This window comes from Lepidochelys olivacea (genome assembly GCF_965140295.1).
Source record: "Lepidochelys olivacea isolate rLepOli2 genome assembly, chromosome: 2".
In the NCBI taxonomy this organism is placed as follows: Eukaryota; Metazoa; Chordata; order Testudines; family Cheloniidae; genus Lepidochelys; species Lepidochelys olivacea.
Window position 1 is genome coordinate 184,191,594 of NC_140412.1, and position 25,582 is coordinate 184,217,175.

A 25,582-nucleotide genomic window follows, 5' to 3' on the forward strand; every position below is an offset into this window, starting at 1 on the left:
AGACACAAACTTTTTTCCATTCATGCATCTCTACAGGGCAGAGTTAAGGTTGTTTAGATGCATTAACTATGCCAGAGGGAACATAGTCCCTAAATCTCAATGTATCTGTCTTTTAAAGGCTTCCCCCTGCTCTTTCTTCAGTTCCCTCCAGCAGTGATACCTCAATGTGCACTGGAGTAGAGGTAGCAATGGTTCTGGGGAGCCTTTAAAGGACTGATCTTAAAGGGCAGTGACAGTAATCTCTCTTGAGATGTGCCCCAATCTCCCTTATGCCACAGAGTCATCACAAACAAAAGAATTGTTGCATGGAAATGTGCTGTAGAGGAAGGGAAGTGATTGATTGAGTTACCTCTGATGTTACAAAGGCCCCACTTAAAAGTTATCTAAGCTGTTGACCCAGGCCCCTCTATAGCCTATATAATAACAATTAGATAAAATTGTTAATAGCTTAATTACAAACATAATTTCCTCAAATACAGCTTATACACAAGATTCAATTAACTTTAGATGGAAAGTTTGAAGTGTCTGCGTTATTATTTTGTTAAGGTCATTTGGGACAAGGAAAATATTGACACAGCTGCTAAATTTCTTAAAGGACACAGTTTTTAACCACACTAATTAATGGATGTACATGTAATTTTCAGGAATTAATTATGTACTCAAAGAAAAAGTGCTCTAAGTTGTATTTTTCATACAAAACAAAGAGGTGGAATCCCTTTTTTAAGTGCAAAACAGTACTAAGCCTTAACTATGGAGTTGTGACTGTGGGTTCCATTATACTAAGTATTATTATTAGTTTACGTCTTGTGATTTTTCATTATGACCCTAATGAGAATGGGTGGGCAAGCAGACCTAGTGACTGAACCAGCAAATTCTAATGATAATATTGCAAGCCTGTCGTACACATTTTTATTTAGCCAATATAGTCAATATTCATATGTATGTTGTATGAAAAATGAATCATGTAAACTTTAGAAAGTCAGACCAAATACAGCTGAATGCATCTATCAAGAGGAAATGTTTCCACTATCTCACTATAGGCATATCCAAAACATTGTAACTTGAAGGGGGAATGCATTCCAGTGTAATGGGCCAGCACAAGACCTATTAACCACTTACATCCTACTTACACCTGCAAAATAGGGCTTTTTACTTTAGCTCTATTATAGCTATGTTATTTGTGTTACAAAAGTGCCTAGACTCCCCAGCTGAGACTGAAGCCTCTTTGTGCTAGCCGCTGTACAAACACACAATAAGAGACAGACCCTTCCCAGGGCTGGATTACCCAACAGGCAGACTAAGCACGTGCTTAGGGCACCAGCAAAGCAGGGGGCACCAAAAAAAAGGAGATTTTTTTTTTGAAAAAATTTGATATTTGATATTTCAAAAAAAGCATCGAAGTAGTCATCATGGGAAAAATCAGAACTTTGTTAGACTTCCTTACACTCCATTACACACTCTTTGTCAAAGTGCAGAGGTCAATCTTATGACAACGCTGCCAACATGTCAGGGCGTTATCAAGGAATGCAGAAGCAGCTTTTAGAACAGAACAAACATGCCATATTCATACCATGCGCTGCACACTCTCTCAATCTGGTTGGCCGCAGAGCTGTTGATTGTTGTCTGGTGGCAGTAAGTTTTTTCTCAACAGTCCAGTTGCTTTATACATTTTTCTCTGCCTCAGCACACCAGTGGGCAATTCTTAAAACATATTTGGGCAATGATCGTGTGTTGAAATCTCTTTCTAATACTTGCTGGGAGGCACATGCAGTGGCAACAAGTGCAATTCTGGAGTCCTACTCAAAGATTGTGGACACATTAGAAAGTATAGCCGAAGACCAATCACAAAAGGGAGAAACTCTACGAGAGGCAGAAAACATTGCAAACAAGATGCAAGAACTAGAGTTTGTATTCATGTTGACCATGTGGAATGAAATTTTACAACACTTTTACCACACAAGTCAAGCTCTCCAAGAAAAAGAATTGGATTTGAAAACATGTGCAGACCTCTGTCAATCATTAGCAGACCACTTACATACTTTGAGGAATGATTTCAAAAGATTTGAAGACATATCAAAAGATATCTTGCCTGACACTAACTACAAAGAAGCCCAGTCCCACAAGTGAATCAGGGAAAAACAAGCAAATGATAGCAGTGCAACAGAAACAGCACTGAATCCTAGAGACAAATTTTGCGTATCTACTTACTACGCTATAATTGATACACTTGAAGCTCATATGAAGAGGAGACGTGAAGTGTACAAAGAAGTATCAAATAGATTTTCTTTTCTGAACTATATGGACTTATCTGATGAACAATATTCACAAGATTCCCAAAAGCTAGTTGACTCATACCCTGTTGACTTGAACATGAATCTCTGTGGAGAAGTACGGCAGTTCCACTGTTATATGCGCAAAAAGTTCAATGAAACAGGAAAAATGAAATTCAGTCACATTGATCTTCATGACACAATATTGAAAGACGGAATACAATGTGTATTTCCAACTGTAGAGATCAGACTACGTATTTTTCTAACATTGATGATTACTAACTGCTCTGCAGAACGCTCTTTTTCTCAGCCGAAAAGAATAAAAAACCGTCAGAGAACAACAATGTGTCAGGACAGACTTGATCCACTTTCCCTATTGGGTATGGAAGCGGACGTGCTTCGTCGAGTCAGCTTTGATGAACTTATCCAGAATTTTGCAATTAGAAAATGTAGAAAGAAGCTATTTAATTTCAGCATACATGTACGTTTTGTGTCACTTTGAAAAATAAAATTTTATTTTACGGTATAGTATTGTTTTTATTTTGAATTACATACGGGGTGGGACACCATAACCTTTTCAGTGCTTAGGGCCTCTCAAGGTCTTAACCTGGCCCTGACCCTTCCTCAAAGGGTTTGCAATCTATGAGTATGTCTGCACAGCAATTGGGGGGGTACAATTTCCAGCTCAGGTAGATAGCTCTGCTCAGGCTAGCACCTAAAAATGGCAGCGTGGCTGTGGTAGCATGAGCTAGCCATCCAAATACCCAGGGTTTGAGCAAGACTGTACTCAGAAAGCTAGCGTGAGCCACACTGCTATTTTTAGGTGCTAGCTCGAGCAGGGAATTGCACTTCCGCGCTGCTGTGTACACATATCCTAAATCAATAAAGCAGACGAAGGGGGGGAGGAAGGATGCATTATTATGACATTAAGTCATATGCCTAAGGTTACACAGAAGTTTGTGGCAAATCTGCAAACTGAACCCAGGGCTTCTAAATATCAGTCCAGTTCCTTAACTACAAGAGCATCTTTCCTCTCTATACCCACCACTGTTCAACAAAGCACTTAAGCAAATAGTTATCTAGGACCAATTGAGGACATACGTAAAGGTATGCCTGTGCTTAAGTGTTTGCTGAATTGGAGCCCAATATCTTTGTATTGACTTTGGCTTTTTATATGACTGCTACTGTTCTCTGTGTTTTTTTACCATTTTTATTTTAACGATTTAGTCAGCAGCCACAGGCTACATTTTTAATATAACTGACTTATAGTGGGGAATAGGGAGACGTAAGTATCATAATAAGGCTTGTGTTGTAATCAAATGTGAAATTTCCTTCCAGCACAATGACTTACAGACTAAACACAGTTATAACATGGTTTGCATCCACATCAGATTTAGTTGTCAACTGTGTTCCAACTGAATGAAGAAAACGTTGTGTGGACTGCTTAGCAGTGACAGTCTTTGCAGCATGGTTTAAGGACCTGATCCATAGCCCACTGAAGTCAATAGAAAGAATCCCATTATTAAATAGAAAAGTTGCGTTAAAAAAAAAAACATACTGTCCACACTTGACATGGAAATCATGCTACGATCAAGCTAATCTAGAATAACACTAAGAGATTGTATTCACAAATGGTTGTCAAACCCGGTGTAAAAGGGTCAAGCCACAGTGTGGATAGGGCCTATATTTAAAACAGCTGACCAATGCTGCCCTGGAAAGCTCCTTTTTTTCTATTTACTTTTTTACTTTTTTATTTACTTTTTTTATTTACTTTTTTACTTTTATTTACTCCTCATTCACTTTTTTATCTGAAGGGAAAAATTAAATGCGGACATGTTATTACCGTTTGTATAGTTTTTCTTCTGTAATGCATGAGATTAGTAATTACATGTTGTTCTGCTGGTCTTGTGGCCATATGCCTACAATATGTAAAAATACATTTGCTTCCCCCTTTTGAAAAAACATTCCTTTTGTTCCAGTACTGACTGGCTGTCAGAGTGAGCCCTCCAGATTCCTGTGCTGGTATCCATGGGCTCTTTCTTGCCAAGCTGCCAGTCTGGAGCGTCACACCTTACTGCCTTTAAAGATTGCCCTGCAGAGATAGAGGAAAATGGCAATTTTTACATGATGCAGTCTGGCGGCCCAGGAGATTTGAAGTCAGAACTGGTGCCAAGATTTACCCAGGAGAGCAAGCAGAGGCAAAACAGAGAACCTGGGCCAAAGGAAAAAAAAATAAAGCAAAGGAAATGAGAGAGGAGGAAAATGTGGTAGAGTCTGAGAAAGATTCTGCTAAAAGGGCTGAACTAAGGGCTACTGAATGGACATTACATGTTGTTTGCATGTGTTTATTAGGAGGGTCAGGGTCCTAAAGAAAGTCAAAGGGAAGAGGTCGGCTTTTTTTGCATGCCCCAAATTGTAGTAGATTGCAGAATGTAAATGAGACAATTATTACACCAATGCTCATCAAGCTGTGCTGGAAAGACTTCAATAGCCTGATGAATATGCATGCAAATTTGTTAATTAAGTTAATTATTCTGCTGAAAATTCATTTGTCTTCCAAGGACATTTTCCCAATGATTTTAACATGCTTGTGCCATTAGTCATGCTCCATGCTATTTAACATTACTTTTTGCCCACTTTTTCTTTTTTCTTTCTTTCTTTCTCTTTCCTTTTTAAGTTCGAATACCAGATGATTGGTTCTCTTAGCTGACCCCTGCAATGCTTATAGCCAGCTCCACAGAAATCTCCGAAAACACACTTCATTTAAATATTTGCTTTATATATATAAAATGTCCCTGAAATGTCACATAGGAGAGGGGGTAAAAAACCCCAATCCTCTCTGGAATCATTAAAACTGGAATCTGAACTACTCCACGCAGTGACTCTAAGAGATAAATCTGTGCCTGCTAGAGACTATTTCTCCAGTTGCAGGCTTTATTTGGAACAAGTAGTTACCTTGCTCTGAAAGGTGTGATCTTCTCAGACTTTTCTTCCCTACACTGTACAGTGATACATAGAAACATATGCGTTCAAACAGGAACAAGGACTGAGATACTTTTCTGTCACCATGAGGGCCAAAACCTGTTACCATAGCAACAAAAGGGAATAGTGAGTTAAAATCATGTCTAAGTGGCAAAATGAGATACTTTAAAGAAACAGAAGGATTTTTTTTAATCTCTGCAAAAGAAAATCATGATATTGGTATAACTTCACATGATTAAGCTCTCAAGATTGGAACATTTTACTCTCTGTTTTCAAATTCCCATCACCTGAAGATGTGTCAGAAGTGCACAATGCAGCATTTACATTTGTAACATATATAATTCTCTGTATATCTCCACAGGGTCTATCTATGTTGGGCTTCCTTCAGTTCACTTATTTTTATATACTGTTGCACATGAAAAATAAGCAATTTCCTCCTCAGCAAACAGGGAGACCCTCCCAGTATGGATGTGAAGTTACTTGTGCCTCTATACAACAAGGTCTATTCCGAGCAAAGCTGAGGGGAAAAAGATTATAAAGATGAGAAAATTGTGGATAATGGAGTTTAAGAAAATTAATTGGCAAGATTTCTCTTTTGTGCAGTCCTTAAACATTACACAGTCTGAATGGCACTGTAGTGTCACATAGATCGTAAACCAATTAGGATGATATTTTAAACCCTGTAATTTCTGTAATTCCATCTGCTTTAGATGGTTTAATTAGTGAAAGTTACAAAAGCCAAATATATTTGAATATTTTGAAAGCAAGCCCAAAGGCAAGAAATAAGAGTTACTGAAAACACTAGATGTGCATGTGTGCATATTGCATGAATGTATTAAAAAAAAGGGATTGCTTTTTTAAATTGAAGATGGTCTAAAAAATACCAGTGGTGAAATCCTGGCTTTATTGAAGTCAATGGCAAAAATTTTCATTGACTTCAGTGGGGCCAGGATGTCATCCTAAAAGAATTTGAATGTCAGTCCTCATCAGTTGTTTTTCTTGCAGACACACATTTCTCCTCTCATATGTCAGGACCTAGTCCTGCTCCTATCAAAATCAATGGCAAACTCCTCAGCGGTGGTTATATTAGGCCCTTTTTTGTGTCTCTTAATTCAGGGACCCTCTGGTGCCATCAATATTAATGTGTTGATTTCAAAGGCTTGACTTTAATGGGGAGTTCTGCTTTAAAACTGATGGCTATATGTGGTCCCTATTTTGGTTGTTTTCAATCAAATTTCCAGTGCTCTGGCCTGAAGCAATTCCCCATGTACTGTTCGGTATCTGTCACCTTTGCCCAGTGGACTGATGAATACATTGCATAACAATTAAAAACATGGTTCTTGAGTTCTCATTTTGCTGGATGATTAGGAACTATATTTCCCTGGTCTGAGATTTTAAAAAAAGGTTCATAGTAGAATTTATCCTGAGAAATACGAAAATATTATGTTATTAGTGTATTTCCAAATTTGCTAGCGACAATCAAAGTGCATAACACTTAAGGCCCAATCCTGCAATCCTTACTGGCAGGAGACCCATGGGAGTGAATGGGACCAGTCACATGAATATGGACTACTTGCAGAAACAACCCCTGAAATTGCTTTAATAAATTGGAAAGAGAAATTCTGTCTAATATTTTAGGAAATTATCATCCGCTTTTTAAGATGTTAAAAACAAATTAAACCATTAGTGCTGTACCATGTTCATTTAGTTATGGTACTTCTTCTGCATAGCAGCTGTGCATTATTATGAACCTCAGATAGCTTCAGTCACCAATGACTGACAGCAGCATATTGATTATAGGATGTATGAGATTCTCTCATCATAATGTCTCTCTCACACCAGGACTGAGAGACAGTAGGTGTCCAGCTCTGTCCTGTCTTTTTCTGCTAGGTTTTTGAAACATAACAAGGTTTAATTATTTTTAAAAAATACTTGTCTTTTTAGTTAACAGGAATATGGTAAAAGTCATTAGTATTAATTCACTGTATTCCCTACAGTTTGAACAAACTACTTTTGTTTTAGCTGTAGTGAGCAATGTCAAGTTGATGAAAATATCTAACATAGCAACAAAAATTGTCAAAGGATAATGATCAAAGAGAAGAAATAAATTAAAGGGACCCAATAATTACATGTAAGTGTTCAACAAACAGTGGGACTCTTTAAAATAAATGTATCTTTATATGGCAGCAGCCCCTGCTAATATTAAATCTACCCCCTTTTTATATTCATGTCAGGAAAGGATTTACTAATGAAGAATAGGCACATATTACCCTTTCGGGTATTCAGTTCAGTATCCATTCTAAAGATAGTATTTTTATTTGATGTTGCAATAATTCAATACAAAATCTTTCAACAATCTCAAATTGACCCATCTGGTCTAATAAAAATGAACTGAACTTCATAGCTATGCAGGTCACAGAGAGAATTCAATTCATACTACAACTGCCAGTTGCTCTTACAGATGTGCTTGTCCTTGCAGGTATTAAATATTATTTCACTCTACTACATTTACCATTTGGAAATTAGAAAAGTAAAAAGGAAGCATAGTATGATACCTACAAAACTGATTAAAAAAAGAAATTAATAGATTCATAGATAGCCCTATTGAGGAGGGCTTTAAACTAGGTTCACCGGGGGAAGGAGACCAAAGCCCTGAGGTAAGTGGGAAAGCGGGATACCGGGAGGAAGCACAGGCAGGAATGTCTGTGAGGGGAGGGCTTCTGCCTCATACTGAGAATGAGAGGCGATCAGCAGGTTATCTCAAGTGCTTATATACGAATGCACAAAGCCTTGGAAACAAGCAGGGAGAACTGGAGGTCCTGGTGACGTCAAGGAATTATGACGTGATTGGAATAACAGAGACTTGGTGGGATAACTCACATGACTGGAGTACTGTCATGGATGGTTATAAACTGTTCAGGAAGGACAGGCAGGGCAGAAAAGGTGGGGGAGTAGCACTGTATGTAAGGGAGCAGTATGACTGCTCAGAGCTCCGGTACGATACTGCAGAAAAACCTGAGTGTCTCTGGATTAAGTTTAGAAGTGTGAGCAACAGGAGTGATGTAGTGGTGGGAGTCTGCTATAGACCACTGGACCAGGGGGATGAGGTGGATGAGGCTTTCTTCGGCAGCTCGCGGAAGCTACTAGATCGCATGCCCTGGTTCTCATGGGTGACTTTAATTTTCCTGATATCTGCTGGGAGAGCAGTACAACGGTGCATAGACAATCCAGGAAGTTTTTGGAAAGCGTAGGGGACAATTTCCTGGTGCAAGTGCTAGAGGAGCCAACTAGGGGGGGAGCTTTTCTTGACCTGCTGCTCACAAACCGGGAAGAATTAGTAGGGGAAGCAAAAGTGGATGGGAATCTGGGAGGCAGTGACCATGAGTTGGTTGAGTTCAGGATCCTGACACAGGGAAGAAAGGTAAGCAGCAGGATACGGACCCTGGACTTCAGGAAAGCAGACTTCGACTCCCTCAGGGAACGGATGGGTAGGATCCCCTGGGGGACTAACATGAAGGGGAAAGGAGTCCAGGAGAGCTGGCTGTATTTCAAGGAATCCCTGTTGAGGTTACAGGGACAAACCATCCCGATGTGTCGAAAGAATAGTAAGTATGGCAGGTGACCAGCTTGGCTTAACGGTGAAATCCTAGCAGATCTTGAGCATAAAAAAGAAGCTTACAAGAAGTGGAAGGTTGGACAAATGACCAGGGAAGAGTATAAAAATATTGCCCGGGCATGTAGGAATGAAATTGGGAGGGCCAAATCGCACCTGGAGCTGCAGCTAGCGAGAGATGTTAAGAGTAACAAGAAGGGTTTCTTCAGGTATGTTGGCAACAAGAAGAAAGCCAAGGAAAGTGTGGGCCCCTTAATGAATGAGGGAGGCAACCTAGTGACGGAGGATGTGGAAAAAACTAATGTACTCAATGCTTTTTTTGCCTCTGTCTTCACGAACAAGGTCAGCTCCCAGACTGCTGTGCTGGGCATCACAACATGGGGAATAGATGGCAGCCCTCTGTGGAGAAAGAGGTGGTTAGGGACTATTTAGAAAAACTGGACGTGAACAAGTCCATGGGGCCGGATGAGTTGCATCCGAGAGTGCTAAAGGAACTGGCGGCTGTGATTGCAGAGCCATTGGCCATTATCTTTGAAAACTCGTGGCCATCGGGGGAAGTCCCGGATGACTGGAAAAAGGCTAATGTAGTGCCAATCTTTAAAAAAGGGAAGAAGGAGGATCCTGGGAACTACAGGCCAGTAAGCCTCACTTCAGTCCCCGGAAAAATCATGGAGCAGGTCCTCAAAGAATCAATCCTGAAGCACTTACATGAGAGGAAAGTGATCAGGAACAGTCAGCATGGATTCACCAAGGGAAGGTCATGCCTGACTAATCTAATAGCCTTCTATGATGAGATTCATACTGGTTCTGTGGATGAAGGGAAAGCAGTGGATGTATTGTATCTTGACTTTAGCAAAACTTTTGACACGGTCTCCCACAGTATTCTTGTCAGCAAGTTAAGGCAGTATGGGCTGGATGAATGCACTATAAGGTGGGTAGAAAGTTGGCTAGATTGTCAGGCTCAACGGGTAGTGATCAATGGCTCCATGTCTAGTTGGCAGCCGGTGTCAAGTGGAGTGCCCCAGGGGTCGGTCCTTTTGGTTTTGTTCAATATCTTCATAAATGATCTGGAGGATGGTGTGGATTGCACTCTCAGCAAATTTGCGGATGATACTAAACTGGGAGGAGTGATAGATACGCTGGAGGGCAGGGATAGGATACAGAGGGACCTAGACAAATTGGAGGATTGGGCCAAAAGAAATCTGATGAGGTTCAATAAGGATAAGTGCAGGGTCCTGCAGTTAGGACGGAAGAACCCAATGCACAGCTACAGACTAGGGACCGAATGGCTAGGCAGCAGTTCTGCGGAAAAGGACCTAGAGGTGACAGTGGACGAGAAGCTGGATATGAGCCAGCGGTGTGCCCTTGTTGCCAAGAAGGCCAATGGCATTTTGGGATGTATAAGTGGGGGCATATCGAGCAGATTGAGGGACGTGATCGTCCCCCTCTATTCGACATTGGTGAGGCCTCATCTGGAGTACTGTGTCCAGTTTTGGGCCCCACACTACAAGAAGGATGTGGATAAATTGGAGAGAGTCCAGCGAAGGGCAACAAAAATGATTAGGGGTCTGGAACACATGACTTATGAGGAGAGGCTGAGGGAACTGGGATTGTTTAGTCTGCAGAAGAGAAGACTGAGGGGGGATTTGATAGCTGCTTTCAACTACCTGAGAGGTAGTTCCAGAGAGGATGGTTCTAGACTATTCTCAGTGGTGGAAGAGGACAGGACAAGGAGTAATGGTCTCAAGTTGCAGTGGGGGAGGTTTAGGTTGGATATTAGGAAAAACTTTTTCACTAGGAGGGTGATGAAACACTGGAATGCTTTGCCTAGGGAGGTAGTGGAATCTCCTTCCTTAGAAGTTTTTAAGGTCAGGCTTGACAAAGCCCTGGCTGGGATGATTTAATTGGGTATGGGTCCTGCTTTTGAGCAGGGGGTTGGACTAGATGACCTCCTGAGGTCCCTTCCAACCCTGATATTCTATGATTCTATGATTCTAAAGCTAGGTGAGACCATTGTGATCATCTAACCCAACCTCCAGTACAACAAAGGCTACAGGACTTCCCTGTATTAATTCCTGCTTCAAGTTCAATATCTGTGCTATTGAAATGCTTCAGAGAAAACTTATTATTATTCAACTCTGAAGGCCAGATCTAGCCAAGTTGCACTTGGAGCAGCTGAGGAGGAGAAGAGAAAAGTGGTTTTAAGCCACCTTTGTGTTCCCTTATCTTAGGACTGCTCAGGTGCAATGTTAGTCCCCTACACAAAACAGAGCGGCCTCAAGCCTGCTCTACTTTACCCCAGTTGCCAACGGCATCCAAGAGCTCTTCTGGCAGCGAGGAATTACTGGGATAAAGTGAATGCCCTGGCCCTGCTCTCTTTTCCCTACCCATACCCCCTATGTGGGAGGAGGCTGGCCTAGGAGCTGTTACAAAACTTAATCTAGTGGCATAGTAACGACTACAGTGGAATCCTCCAATGGTAGATCTGCCAGTTTTATGGTCACTTTGTGCCAGTGAAGCACAGCAACACTGGCACAGCATGGCCGAGAACCTGGACTCAGCCCGCCAATAGTCCAAGAACCAACCTTAGATCAGGCAGAGTTATTGAGCCCAGTCTAGTAAGAGAGGCCCATGGGGAAAGCCAATAACATAGTACTGGTAAATTAGAAAAGATGAATGACAACAATATAATCTTACACATGTGTAGCCCCCTCCTGAGCTCTTATTCCTCCTCAAGACCCACTTTGGGCCCCTATGTTCTGTGTGCTCAGTGCCTCCACCCTTTGGCTAGTAACTAATAGACAACCCTTATGAATGCTAGGCTATTACAGATGTAAGCAAAGTCAGGATGAGCCCCACCCTGACATCTGGTGGTGAGGTGTGGCAAGTTGTGGAAAAGAACTTCAGGGGCTGATCTCATTTGCATAGGCACACCCACCCTGCCTAGAATGAGGCCATAACTGCCCAAATGGTCACTTTGGCTGTTGTGGGATCCCCAGTGTCTCTGTTATTGGGGCGGGAAGAATAAATTGTTATTACCCTGATTATGGGAACTGTGCTTGGAACTGTACTGGGCCTTTTGTTATGATGGAGGGACTCACCATCAACTAAGTAGCACTCGCTAGGCAAGGGTCATGGGTTCCAAAACTCTGTGAATAGAGAGAGGTTGGGGACAGGTATTAATATTTGGTGGTATGGGCCCCTTGGTGAGGGTCTTACATGCTAATTGCACTTCCTCCTCTCTGGAATATCAGAGCTAGTGTTGATTCCATTAGGAGTCTAGTTACAGGCTGCTGAGCTCACTTTGGGCTAATGGTGCACCAGCGCTAAGGCTCCCCTACTACAAGTTGAAATCACAAAAGAGCTAAAAACTGACTAAGAGCTGAAATCACTGAGTGTTGTGTTAAGTAGTGGGGGAGCCTGAAGATATATTGTGGAGCAGTTTGCGGGATGGCTGGAGCGGCTTGTGGATGGGCTGGTGGAGCAGTTCATGGGACGGCGGGAGCTGCTTGTGGGACGCTGAGCGGAGCATTGTGGAGCGGCTGGCGGAGCAGAGCGGAGCTCAGCTCTGTGGAGCTGTGGGGCAGTCAGCTTCAGATCCTGTAAGGTGCCCCTTACCTCTCTCCCCCCCCCACCATCTCAGGTTGGGAGGTAAAACTCTGCAGATAAACTTTCGAACTCTGGGGCTGCCCTGACCAGGGATAGAGACTTTTGGGCCATTGGACTTTTGGGACTTTGGGTGATTTGGGGTTGCTGGACTCAAGAACTAAAGGGAAAGGACATGCCCCAATTTGCTTGGGGTGGGTTTTTGCTCATGGGTTGTGTTATGAATCCTGTTGGTGGTGTTTCCCCAACATAATGCCACATTGTTTCTCTCTGTTATTAAAAGGCTTTTTGCTACACTCAGACTCCGTGCTTGTGAGAGGGGAAGTATTGCCTCTTGGAGGCACCCAGCAGAGGTGGTATATATTTGTCCCAGGTCACTGGGGGGGGGCGGGGCTTGAGCCGGTTTTGCATTGTCTTATTGGAATGGAACCCCTAGATATTGAACCCGGCCCTTGTTGCTGCCAACGCTGATGGGCAGAAGGGTTACACAGATAATTACAGGAAATCAAGGAGCAGAAGTTAAAGATAAAGAAACATTTGTTCCAAGAAAAGATGGCGGTAAAATAAAGAAGAGGAAAGGGCAGGAACTAGGGACAAAAAGCAGGGGATTCGAGGATAACAAATAAATGAGTGACTAACCAATCACATAGCAACAATTTAACACTTAAGATACCACAAGTATGGAACAACAAGAAGAATGCCCCCAAAGTCTCCCCCAAGCCTCAGCTGGCTGATGGAGTTGTAGATCAATGAGAGGCATGATGCCCTGCACTGGGAAGCCACACTCTCTCTCTCCTAGTTGGAGAGGGACCCCGGCTGTCTCAAGCCCCCATTGTCCCCTCGCTCCCAGTGGAGGGGTGGCCTAGCAGTCAGTCTTCACATGTAGAGCAGAGTGTTGGGGATCAGTATCCCCATTGTGGAGCTGGGAGCTCTGGGTCAGTCACAAACCCTCAGATCAAGAGAGATAAAATTGCATCTCTCTCCTCCTGCTGCAGGAAGCAACACCTAGGCTACTTCTCTTCCAACTGCTCTAACCCAACTCCTTGGAGAGAGCTCTTTCCATAAACACTACCCACATAGGGGAGTTGACCTGGCCACATGCGAGCTCTCCAGGGCCTGTATTTGGTCAACCAGGCATGTCAATCAGGCTGTGGCCCAGTAACAACTCCTTTTCCCAAACACAGTGTCTGTCCAGGCTCAGTTCACATGCTTGGGCAGTTCCAAGCTATATGCTGGGTCCTGCCCTGATTGTCAGCTGAGCTCCTGGTCTGGCCTCCACAGGCAGTTTGTGCCTATCAAGGCTCAAGCACAAACGAGGCAGGTAGTTTCAATACCCACAGCATCTACTGCTGACTATGTGAGCTGTTGGGATCCGTGTTTCTCAAATCACCAAACTGGCATGGAGACTACACCTGCAATAATGTTTAAATTTGCCAAGAGTTATGTAAATACATTCCTCAAGAATAACTGCATTGACTTCAATATACTTACTTTTGATTTTTCACCAGTGTCACTGAGAGCAGAATTTGACCTCATATCTTGTTATATTTTTTACTCAAATCAACATGGTAAAAAAAATAAAATTGGGGGAGGGGAAAGAAATGGTAACATTAATCAGTGAGTGAGTCATGGTAGAGTTTGGTTTTAGTAGGACTGGCAATACTACAAAACTAAATCTAATCCTATTACCGTCTTAAAATTAATCTCGTTGCCCATTCTCTATTGCTATGCCATAGGGCATGCAGGGGAACTTCTGTGGGGAATGTTGCTTTGCACTCAAACTACGCCAATATAGCATGTATGTTCGGAATGCTGTTTGGGATTATCATGTGAAATGCACTAACAATGCAGCAATGGGAAAATCGACCTCCCATCCCGACCCCCTTTGATGTACACCACCCTGATAGGCTCAGAAGTTTGCTAATGCGCTGTCACTCTACATATTTCACATTTGTAATTATACAAGAAGAAGTGAGGAGCTCTGAATCCAGAGTAGTCACCAATCAAAAGCCAACAGTTGACAGTGGATACCACACAGTCACTCCACTCACATCTGACACTGAGGCCAGGTCTACACTATAGATTTTTTGCTGGGATAGGTATTGGTCAGGATGTGATAGCTGACTGACATAGCTGTACTGGCAAAAGCTCCCAAGGCACACACAGTTATACTGCTCAAAACTGCATTTCTACCTGTATAGCTTGTTTTGTTTGGGTGCAGGGGTGTATGTGTGTGTGTGCGTGTGCGTGGAATAAGGCCAACCAGTAAAAACACAGCTTTGTGATACAAGTTGCGTTCCCACCAAGAATGCTTTGTCACTATAAGATATAGCTATACTGGCAAAATGCTCCTAGTGTAGGCCTCGCTTTCAGACAGCACTACGTGGCAGCTGTTGGCAAACGCTGGTCCCCGCTACCTTTTATTAAAACAGTACACATTTATTTACCACTGAACATAAAATGTATCCTACCATATGATTTGTGATCATTGTCCAGTACCTGACCCAAAATTTCCAAAGATTCTAAGAGAAAGTTCTGTTCATTTCAGGGTCTGAGGTAAAAAAAAAAACCCTTTTAACTAAGGTTTTTACCTCACATAACCCTGGAATCATCACCAGTTTTCCTTATAGTGAGTAAACATCATAAGCCTGGTCTTATCTACTCCCAGTTTGCCTCTGTTAGGTAAAGAGACAGTGTTGTCAACTCTCATGATTTTATTGTTAGTTTGGCCATATTTGGTGTTTCTCTTAAAGCCCCAGCTTAGAGAGTCATTGGATTATAGGAGTATCTCAGTTTTCATTTTCAAAAAAAGTAAGTTTTTACCCCTCATGGTTGCAGGCAAGAGCTGGAAAATGGGTTCTCAGTGTGCCCTAAATCTCATAAAACAGAAGGCAAAGGAAAAGAACTGCAAACTTGAGTATTTTTTATTTAAATCTCATGATTTTTAGGCCAATCAGCTAATTTGGGGAGCCTGACTCATGATTTTTGAATAATCAGGTTTGGAAATACTATAAATAATACCCCTTTATGCATTTCTTTCTACCCTGTTGCTTTCTCGTGTATTTTTACATATACTAGAATTTTTAAAGATATATCTCTTCAAGAGTATTAAAAGGAATTGCATGATGGCCAAAACTATTTAGATTATTTTTTTTAATTTCTGTTACAGTGTCTGAGCATCTCAAGTTTAATGCAAGTTGAATGAATCTTAGGTTCATCACCTACAAACGCCTAGTTGTTATGGGCCTGTATGTTATTGCACAGCAAATTCAGGTTTAGATGATAAAGGATTAGATATTGAAGCATACTACACATAGAAAGATTTCCAGCCTAACTCATGGCTTCCCAGAACTGCCTGTACTCTTACAGAAGCAGAGGATAGTGCACCAGAAGGGCACCGAGAGGTGAAGCTCTAAAGGAGATAGACAAACAGCACATGCAAATATACTTTACTTGCATGCAATTGCAACGGGCTCAACAGCATTTGCAAATGATCATATTATTAGAGAAATACAATGGAAAAAATGAAGCATAACCATGTTGGGATTTCTCTGACTTGAATTCAAACCTTTCATTGCAGCTATTGATCTGAATCTCCTTGGCTGGAAAATCAAGGATATTTAGGGTGGATTTCATGGCTTTGTTCTTAGAGAGAAACACTGAGACTGTATCACATTTGACATGCACTGGTGATATAATGCCAGTTAAAAGTAACAATTGTTGGAAGGAGATGTTCTCATGTATTAGATTTTATATCACGTGAATTATCCTATGCTTATTTCCATTTAAGCCTGCAATGGCGTGACTTAGAGAAATATGACATCCTTTGTAAAAGTAAACAGAGAACAAATGTTTTGAGCTTTTCCTCTGCCTTCCCCACATTCCTAGCTTACAATTTCAGATGTGTTACTGATTATCAGAAAATGTGCAAACCATGTAGTGTGGATGGTTAATATTCTATTTAGACTCAGATCTTCAACCTTGAGCTTGTGAATGTTGCTGTGAGCTCTGGTGGTTAAAGACGGAGGTTTCCAATTATAGCAGTGCAAGAGCTTAATGTGTGCATCTGTTCTGCAAAAAGGCTAAACGTCTTTAAAATTTTAACACAAGTGCACTGACATTGCAAAAGGAAAATCAAATGTCACTGAGAGCCGAATAGTTAAAAAGGTTGCACAGGATCTGATTTGCATTTTTTGGATGGCTAATTAGGTCACAAGGGTTAATATGTTAAAGAATGGTCTGTCTATTATTATGTTGGCTGTCAGAGCCTATCTCAATCAAGCATAACTACAGATTACCAGGCAGCTGTCTTTGATCAAAATATGAGTCCTTGTTTAGTCTTGGTTCAGAATGAAGACCCCAATAGCTAATATTTTAAATTATTTTTGGATTATAAATTCTGTAGTGGGTAAACAGTGGTTTTCATTTCAGTTAATGAAAACAAAAGCTTTTGGGAAGAAGCACTAAACTGCTTAAGACTTTATGATTTTGAATAGCCATTCTGCTCTATTCCAGAGTCAGGTATGGTGTTGTTGGCACCATTTTTCCTCTGTAAACAAATCCAAACTAATCCAGCACAACCCTGTTTTTGGGACTTCCACACTATGGGGAACGTTTCCTGAAGGCTTGTGTCCTTTCAGTGTATTTAAATAGAACAAAACCACTATTACAGGGGGTATATTCCCCTGTAATAGTGAACAATCACTTGGCAGCATAGGTTATTTTAATGGACATATCACTTTAAACTAAGCTTTCGCATCTGTTCTGCCCTCTAATTACAAATGCAAAAAGAACATAATTCACAATTGCATCATAAAAAAAGGAAGCTGTAAGTGATTTAAATGCAAGTGTATGTTCTTTAGTCAACACAACATGCAATCTGCTGTGTTTTTCCCATGTACTGGGCACAAATCAGATGAAAACCTAATGTACCTAGTGTAGATTTTTTTACCCCATTAGAAGGAATTTTTCACTGTCTGCAGAAAGAGGTTTAAAAAAAAAGGCACCGAGTAGATTCTCCGAATCTAGTTCTTATTGGGTGGGGATTGAATGAAGCTGAGAATGTAATTCATAGCTCTTAACAAATTTAGTGTCTTTTTTTGTCTATGAACTGTCCATGAGTAGTTTAATATTTTCTAAGGAAAAAAATCATTAAATTTGTAATGGATTTTTTTTCCATTTTTGGTCAAAACCACCAATTCTTTGAAATTTTCCTCTACATCTGTTCTTTGCTCAAGTGTATTTGATATTCAAAATAGTTTGCTGAAGAATTTCTACAAATAATTCTTAGGCTGTACATTGGTCACAAGCCATTTGACACAAGTATTCACGATGCCAAATTTGAGCAACATTACATAGCGTTTCTTGAACACAAAGGTCACCTGGTAATATTGCTTTACCTTGATTCAGTGAAATTGGCTCTCAGAATCAATCAAAAAATGGAACCCACTACAATGAATGTTCCTGTTTACATATTTTAAATTCACTTTCTATGAATATTCTCTTCAGATTCACTGTTTCTATAAACATGCCTGCCAGTCACCTTGTGTATGTATTATGTGTATACTTGGGTACTTATTGCCAGCCAGATAATAATCATCAAAGCAAACTTTTAAAGTTTTTAAAAGGGTAAATAACCAATTTGATCATTCATTGTTACTTATAAAATGATTAATACGTTAACTGCACTTTAATTTGGAAATAATTCCGCCAAGAGTATTGCCATACTGTTTATTTGTCAGTAGCAGCTGTGCATTGGTCAGCCATCGCTATAATTTCCACAGTGACTTCTACAATTCTGCTTAACACGCTATATGTTAGTGGACTGTGGGATTTCCTGTCCTCGCAGGGTCAGTTCCATAATATAACATTGAGTTCCAGTACGAAGTACTGTAAGTCTTAATTTTTTAGCTTAATGGCGAAACACTGTGAGCAGTGGCGTACGTGTGTGTTGGTGAGACTTTCACTGAAGCCTCACTAAGGCACAGCTTGGACCATTGTTTGGGAAACTCTAAGCTAAGGCTATGTACTTCGCTCAACACACACAGTACACACATTCCCCGGGCCTGAGGTCACTCTCATTTACATTAGTGCCATCCCATGAAGTCAGTGGGACTTAAAGTACCCAAATAAAGTTGATGGGGTTTCTCTGGGGTAACTGAGCTGATTTTGGCCTGCTGACATTAATACATTTCTCTGAGAGGAGACTACACTCATAATCCTTTTAATCTAGTCTGCTCTCCAGATCAAATGCAAAAATCTGTAGCAATGTACAATGAATACAGACCCCTAGGACAGCCAGCCAGCCAACCTGTATGTTGAACATACACAAAGCACTCTTGAACTCTGTCACAGGGCCCTATCTAACTAATAATTTGGTTAGAGCCACAACCTGGAAACTTCAGGCCTGATTTTGATCTCACTCCATTGAAGTCAGTGTAAATGAGGGAAGGCCCATTTCCTTGTCTGCACTGTAGTCCAGGAAAATAAGAGAGCCTGGCTTGCCTAACTGGTGTTTCCCACCTCAGCACGTGATGGACACAGGGTCAGATTTTGTTTGGAATCAGTACTGGAGATGGAACGTCTCTGGATACAGTACGTAAACAACAGGGGAAGCAGGTTGATAACAATTCGCCCTAAAAATGAACCGTAAGTTATGGTGGGCAAAAATAAAGGATATACATTTAACACTAATCCCACAGACTATGCCCAACTGGATATGATAAGTCTGCGCCATGCAACAAGGACAAATAACACTCTTGAGGGTTCAGGTGGTGTACACAATGGAGCTGTCTTGGAAGGAAATGCTACTATTAGTTTCCTCAGCCAGTTTCTGTCCATCTACCTATCACTAATTACAAGCCAGACGGCTAAGCCACACCAAATAGGCTCTCACCCTTCTTTTGCAACAAAAACAGCAGCTGTCCCAGGAGCTGCCATGCTGTTGTTGTTGAGGTTTTTTTCCATTCACCTCTCAGTGGTTGCAAGCCATATTTTTCATGAGGCAGGGGCAGGATGCCAGCTCTCTGATAGGCTGAGTGCAATGACACGCAGGAGTGCTAGTAAGAAAGCAGTTCTGGTAAGTGTCACTCATCTGGTGTGACACATGCATTTCCCTTTGGTAGTGTCAGTCTATCCCACACAATAGCTGTGATCTCTCAGCTGTGGAAGAGAGTATGGTATCAAAGACAAATGATTACTAATCCTTTTAGGGGGTAAGTAGGGACCAAGATGGCAAGGAGCTGCTACCCTAAATCCCCTTCCCTACGCTGTCTTCTGAGGATGACCAACCAGTCTGCCCCCAAAGCCCATCTTACATTTTTGCAGGCTTTCATTGCTCCCCCCATCCAACAATCCAAAGGAGAAACTTCATCTTCAAGGCCCCTTCCTTTCCTGCTAGACCAGTCTCTTTACTGAGCTCAGCCCACTGAGCGCTAGGTCCTGTCTTCTAAAAGGCTAGCGGAGTGTGGACATGACAAACTCCTGCCACTGGACAGAGTGGCATCTCCAGACTAGCCTTCAGGTCCCTCTCCTCCCTGCACATAGATCCTCCAGGGAGACATTCCACCCCTTCACAACTTTGTTTGCGGTCCAGGGGGAGGGGGCAGGGGAATGAGCTGATCCCCTTCTCTTGAGTTCTCCCCCTGACCTACAGGGGTGAGCCCAGCCTCAGGGGCATTTGGGGTTCTGCCTCGTCAACTAGCTGTCCATTGCCCTGCTGTCAGCCAGCTGATTTGGCAGCTGCTCAAAGCAGCCAAGCTGCCTCCTACGGTCTCTGACACCACCACCTCCTCCAAGCCTCTGCGTCTTTGTGCCTCCTCAGGGCTCCCTGTCTCCCACAGCTACTGCTGTTCCTCCTGGTAAGTGAAGAACCTGTGCCCTCTGCTGTAATGCCCCTCCCCAACTGAGGGTCTCTCCACACACACAGGAGACAGCAGGAACATGGCAGAAGCAGCAGGTCACCAAATGAGGTAGGGGGAAGCACTTATTGTTTCTGGATGGGAGGAGGTAAGTGCAGTGGACTGTTCTGGGAGTGGGTCCTGGAGAGGCTCTTGGAGATAGCCAATGGTCTCCTGCCATTCAAAGTTTTGTTGCTTTCCCATAGCTCCTCACTTCTGTTTGAATGCTACAGGCCTGTCTCGGGGTAGTTTGACATACATGGACAGTGGAGGAGTTTTGTATCTCTCCACACATGACCTTACTGGGAAGAAAAGTCACATATGGAGCTGTACCAAACTTGGCAGCTCTGAGAAGCTGCCCTTTAGTTCCCACCCAGCATATGTCATGGGACAGGGTTATAAAAGGTTACACCACTGTCCAAGGAAACAGCAGTGCAATGGGTTTCCCTTCTCCCACTAGCTGGATCGCAGGCAGTGTGGGTTGAAGGAGGTTGGGCAATGGAAAGAGAAGCATAGTGCTCTTGGGAATGGTGTCGTTTGGTGGGAACACAAACACTGCTATGTAAAGGGCACTGGCTATGTTAAAGAACTGCTGGATTTTTAAGACTATGTGGTCCTTCATTTAGATACCCCAGATACTACAATGTCAACCAGAAGTAATGCTGCCAATTAATAAAACCCATGCTACTTGTCAGAGTGAGGAGTCTGTCACACAATGCAGGCCAGCCCAGCAGGGGAAATAGCTTTCAATACCTAACACAGTAGAGGGACATTTGCTATCGAGTAGTCTTCCCATGGCACCCTCACCTTTTAAAAAAAATTCAATTAAATTGATATAATGACCCATCTAACATTTAGGTAAGGTTACTGACTCATACTTCAAACAGGAGTTCAAGGCTCTAATAGAGTAGGGGACTTAAGCATACCTAGCTTTAAGCATGCCAACTGTTTCATTGTCCTCAATAAGACTAGTCAAACGTGTATAGTTAGGAAGATGCTTAAGTACCTTGCTGAAGGAGGCCCTAAATCATAAATTCATAGAAAACAAATCTCATGTTTTTACATTATTTCCTTTCTTTTTAGAATAAGCAACAAAAGGCATCCACAGCTGTCCAATAGTCCATATATTTCTCCTTTCTGAAGCAAACTCTCACACATTCTCATGGCAAGTATCTATTCACAGCCAGCCTTTGGGGCCGGCGAGGCTGATATCAGCGATACCCCCTACCATCCAGCTAATCTGCGGGAACCTAGAAATGCCAGCTTTATTTAAAAGTAACGCACTGTTTATAGTGGGCCTTTCTTCCACTTTCCATGCAACAACCACACACATTACAGTACATCTACTTCACATTAGTGTGATATTATACCACAGATATTTAGTCGTATGGCTTGTGGCAATTGAATGCCTATAATTTCTGCATTTTGCAATATAACATTATCCAATTTTCTTTAAATAACTGGGCACATCAACAGCTATGAACAAAGCTTCTTTATTGCTACAGTTCTGTTGAACCTGGTCCAAATAGGGAAATCAAGCGACAAAGAGGTTAAGTGACTTGCCAGAGTATATACTATGAGTCTGTGGCAAAGCCAGGCATAAATCCTCAGGAGTCCTGTCCGGTTTCTGCTCTAACCACTAGACGTGTTCCAAAACAAGGCATATCAATGGAAGATTATAATTGGAATAAATGGTATCAATAGCTAAGGCCATGTCTACACTTACCGGTAGATCGGCACTGCTGGAATCGATTCAGCGGGTGTCAATTTAGCAGGTATGGTGAGCGCTCCCCCATCAATTAGTGTACTCCACCTCCCAGAGAAGAGTAAGGGAAGTTAGCATGAGAACAATTCCTGGTGCAGTGTAGACACTGCGGTAAGTCGACCTAAGCTACATCAACTTCAGTTACATTATTCACGTAGGAGTAGTAGTGTAACTTAGGTCGATTTACCCTGGTAGTGCAGACCAGCCTTAAGACTATTAAAAAGATTTCACAGCAGATTAAAAGGCTACTCTTCAAGTAAGGTGAAATATAATAGGTTTCTCAAGAAAGGCGTGTGGCTGTTAGTGCCACAATGGTTCAGCAACTGGCTAAGGATACACTTCTGACTATGCTAACAAGTCAGAGTGGAATCAAGGTTCACATGTTTAACTATTCTCTCCAGGGTCCCCGCCCTGACTACGTCTCCCATAATGCAGTGTGAGTTTCGTGATGCACCATGCAGCTCATTTCCCACATTGCATTATAGGAGATGTAAGGGATACTGACCAACAGGGGAAAATGGGGGCCAGAACTACAGCTTTCATAAGGCAACATGCACATGATTGGGAAATGTTGAAATGACTTGAAGCAAAGCATTCTGGGTAATTTCAACAAACCAAAATATTCTGATTCAGGTAATTTTCCTGGTGGAAAAATGAAAATTTTCAGCAAAATCAAAATGTCGCCACAGAAAATTTTGATTTTTGCAGGAACCGCATTTTGCATCAAAAAATCATTCCCATGAAAAATCCCTGCCTAGCTTTAATCGTGACATTATAATCTAGCTCCAAGCCAGGAGCAACCCATTGTTGAGCTGCCTGTGGAGTAGCTTGAAAGGGAGAATGTGAATCCAGGAGTCACAATCTTCCTCCTGAAACCTCTGATGCAGAAGGAATATGCTACAACAAGTCTATCTCTGGTGCAGTGTGCACTCCCCATCACGCTGGCATTACTCTACTGCTAGCTTTATGGTGAGTGTGTGGCTGAAAATTAGGTCACTAGAGTATATGGAACTTGCCTGATCTAATCTCCCAAGCTTGGAGAGCTTTATCCCCAAGACCTGCACTCGTTACATCTTTAATAATGTCCATATCTTGATCAGTGTCTTGTCCTTGCAAATGAAACATATTACTATATATTCTTGTTATTACAGTAGCACCTAAAGAACCAGATTCAAATTGGGCCCCCATTCTGCTAGGCTCTGTCCATACACACAGTAAGAGGTAGTTCCTGCACCAAAGACCTTACACTGGTAATAGACAAGACAAACAATGGAATGGAGGAGAAATGATGTAAACTTGTCAAAGGACACACAACTGGTCAGTAGCAAAGCTAGGAATAGAACCCAGGTCTCCTGACTTGTAGGCCAGTATTCTATGCGCTAGCTCACACTGTCTCCCAGACAACAAGGGGGCTCTGGGTTACTAGTTGTCAGAGACAGCATCACACTGCAAGTACAATGAGCACATCAGGGTTCTTCAACGGGAATTGAACCCAGGGCCTTCAACCAAAACATGTCTTCTTGCCACTTGATCTAAAGGAATAATTCCATCAGCTGATTGTAGTAGAATATCTGGGCCCAGTTCAAGTTAGCAGTGAACTATTTTGAAAGCCAAATGTCAAAAAGGAAGTCAGGAACTGTGAATTCACACAAAGCAAATGTGTTTGCACGCCCCCTTGCAAAGCTGCACACTGCTTTCACGCAGCTCTGCTTACAAAATATGCAATTCAAAGGAAGAACTTTGAGTTTCATGGAAATCAAAAATGTAGGCTGGATCCAAGGAGTTTATTTTACATTAACCTTAGGCTAACAGCATGTAGTATCAGAAGATTAGCCCAGATGCAATCTAAGATTTACAAGGCTGATCAAATAGGATAAAACTCACACCTAAAGTGCATTAGAAGGGTGTGATTTCTAGAGTGCGCTAATGTGCTGTATTCTAACTGCTCTGTGTAGAACCTGCTGGCGTGAACTAAAAGGTAATGCAACCCGAGTAGCTTTTAGTTCGCACCAGCAAGGTATATATGGGGCAGTGAGAGCAGCAAATTAAAGCGCTTCACAAATCATTCCCCTCTAATACACTTTACCGCTCCTTGTAGATAAGCCCGAACAGAGAGAGGGTCAATACAGGGCTAGGCATCATTTGAGCCCTGAAGGTCCTCCGCACAGAGGTGAATTTGACCCCTAATGAAAAATAATTATCTATTATTAAAATAACTTGGAAATACTATGTCTTCTTCAGTTTCAGAATTGTAAAAAGAAATGAAAAACAACAAACGAAACCCAGAAGAAGAGCTCTGTGTAAGCACGGAAGCTTGTCTCTCTCACCTGCAGAAGTTGGTCCAGTAAAATATATTACCTCACCAACCTTGTCTCTCTAATACCCTAGGACCAACACGGCTATGACGTCACTGCATAAAACAAAGCCCTTAATCCTTTAGAAAAACAGAAGGTTTAACTACCTGCTGGTACCCAGTTGTAAGCTTGATGAGTGAGAGGGAGAGAAAGGAATTTTATTGAAGTTATGAAATACCTGCAGATTTTACACCCAGATCAAGCCTGCAGGAAGTCACATTGTTCTTATGAATGTTCCATATATAAACCTCATTGTGTGCCATGGAGGAGTCATTAAAATCCCTGGATCATAGTGACCTCTAGGGGCAGCCCGAACATCTGCAGGATTTTCCTTTTTCTGGATGAAAAGCATTATTCCGCACAAAAGGAACCTCATGAGGATTCCATTTGATCCATCTCACATGCAGCCATGGAAATGCCAAGACATTCATTTTTACTTACTATTCATCTCCCCTATTATTTACCTTCGTCAGGTACCTCAAGCTCTGAATATGTATTTGCAAATATCAACTTGACATAAAGAGGTTGTTTCCCAGCAAAACGGAGTCATATAATAAATAGCATAAGACCCTAAAAACATACGATTACAGAGTAGTAAGAGAATTTGAGCCAATCTTGTTTCCATTGAACTCAGTGGCAAAACGCCAATTCAGTTCAGTGAAAGAAGGAGCCAGCCACTGGGCAGTTAAATCTATTACTCCCAAAAGGAAATCTAGCAATAACCTTGTAATAAAAAATAAGTCTTTTAAAAGGAAAACAGCAACACAGCATTAAGACTTCTGGTACCTAAGATTAAATCATTCACAAGTATTGTTCTGAATCAACATGACCCCTTTTTTGGCTTTAAAACATAATAAAAGCCTGATTCCCATTTACTCTAGAGCCCCTTAACATTGCCAGAGTGATGTAAAGGGGCCATAAAGTGGTGAAATGTAAACATTTACATGGGTTAAGCTTTAGTGCACTCTGCAATGAATGAGGAATTAGAAGTTCAGTTGCTATTATTTGTAAAAGTTGGGTAGTTAATTTGCACCATGCACTAAACTCTCCTGGGAGCTGGAAAAGGTTAATGAATAAATGAGTTATTGTTGGAT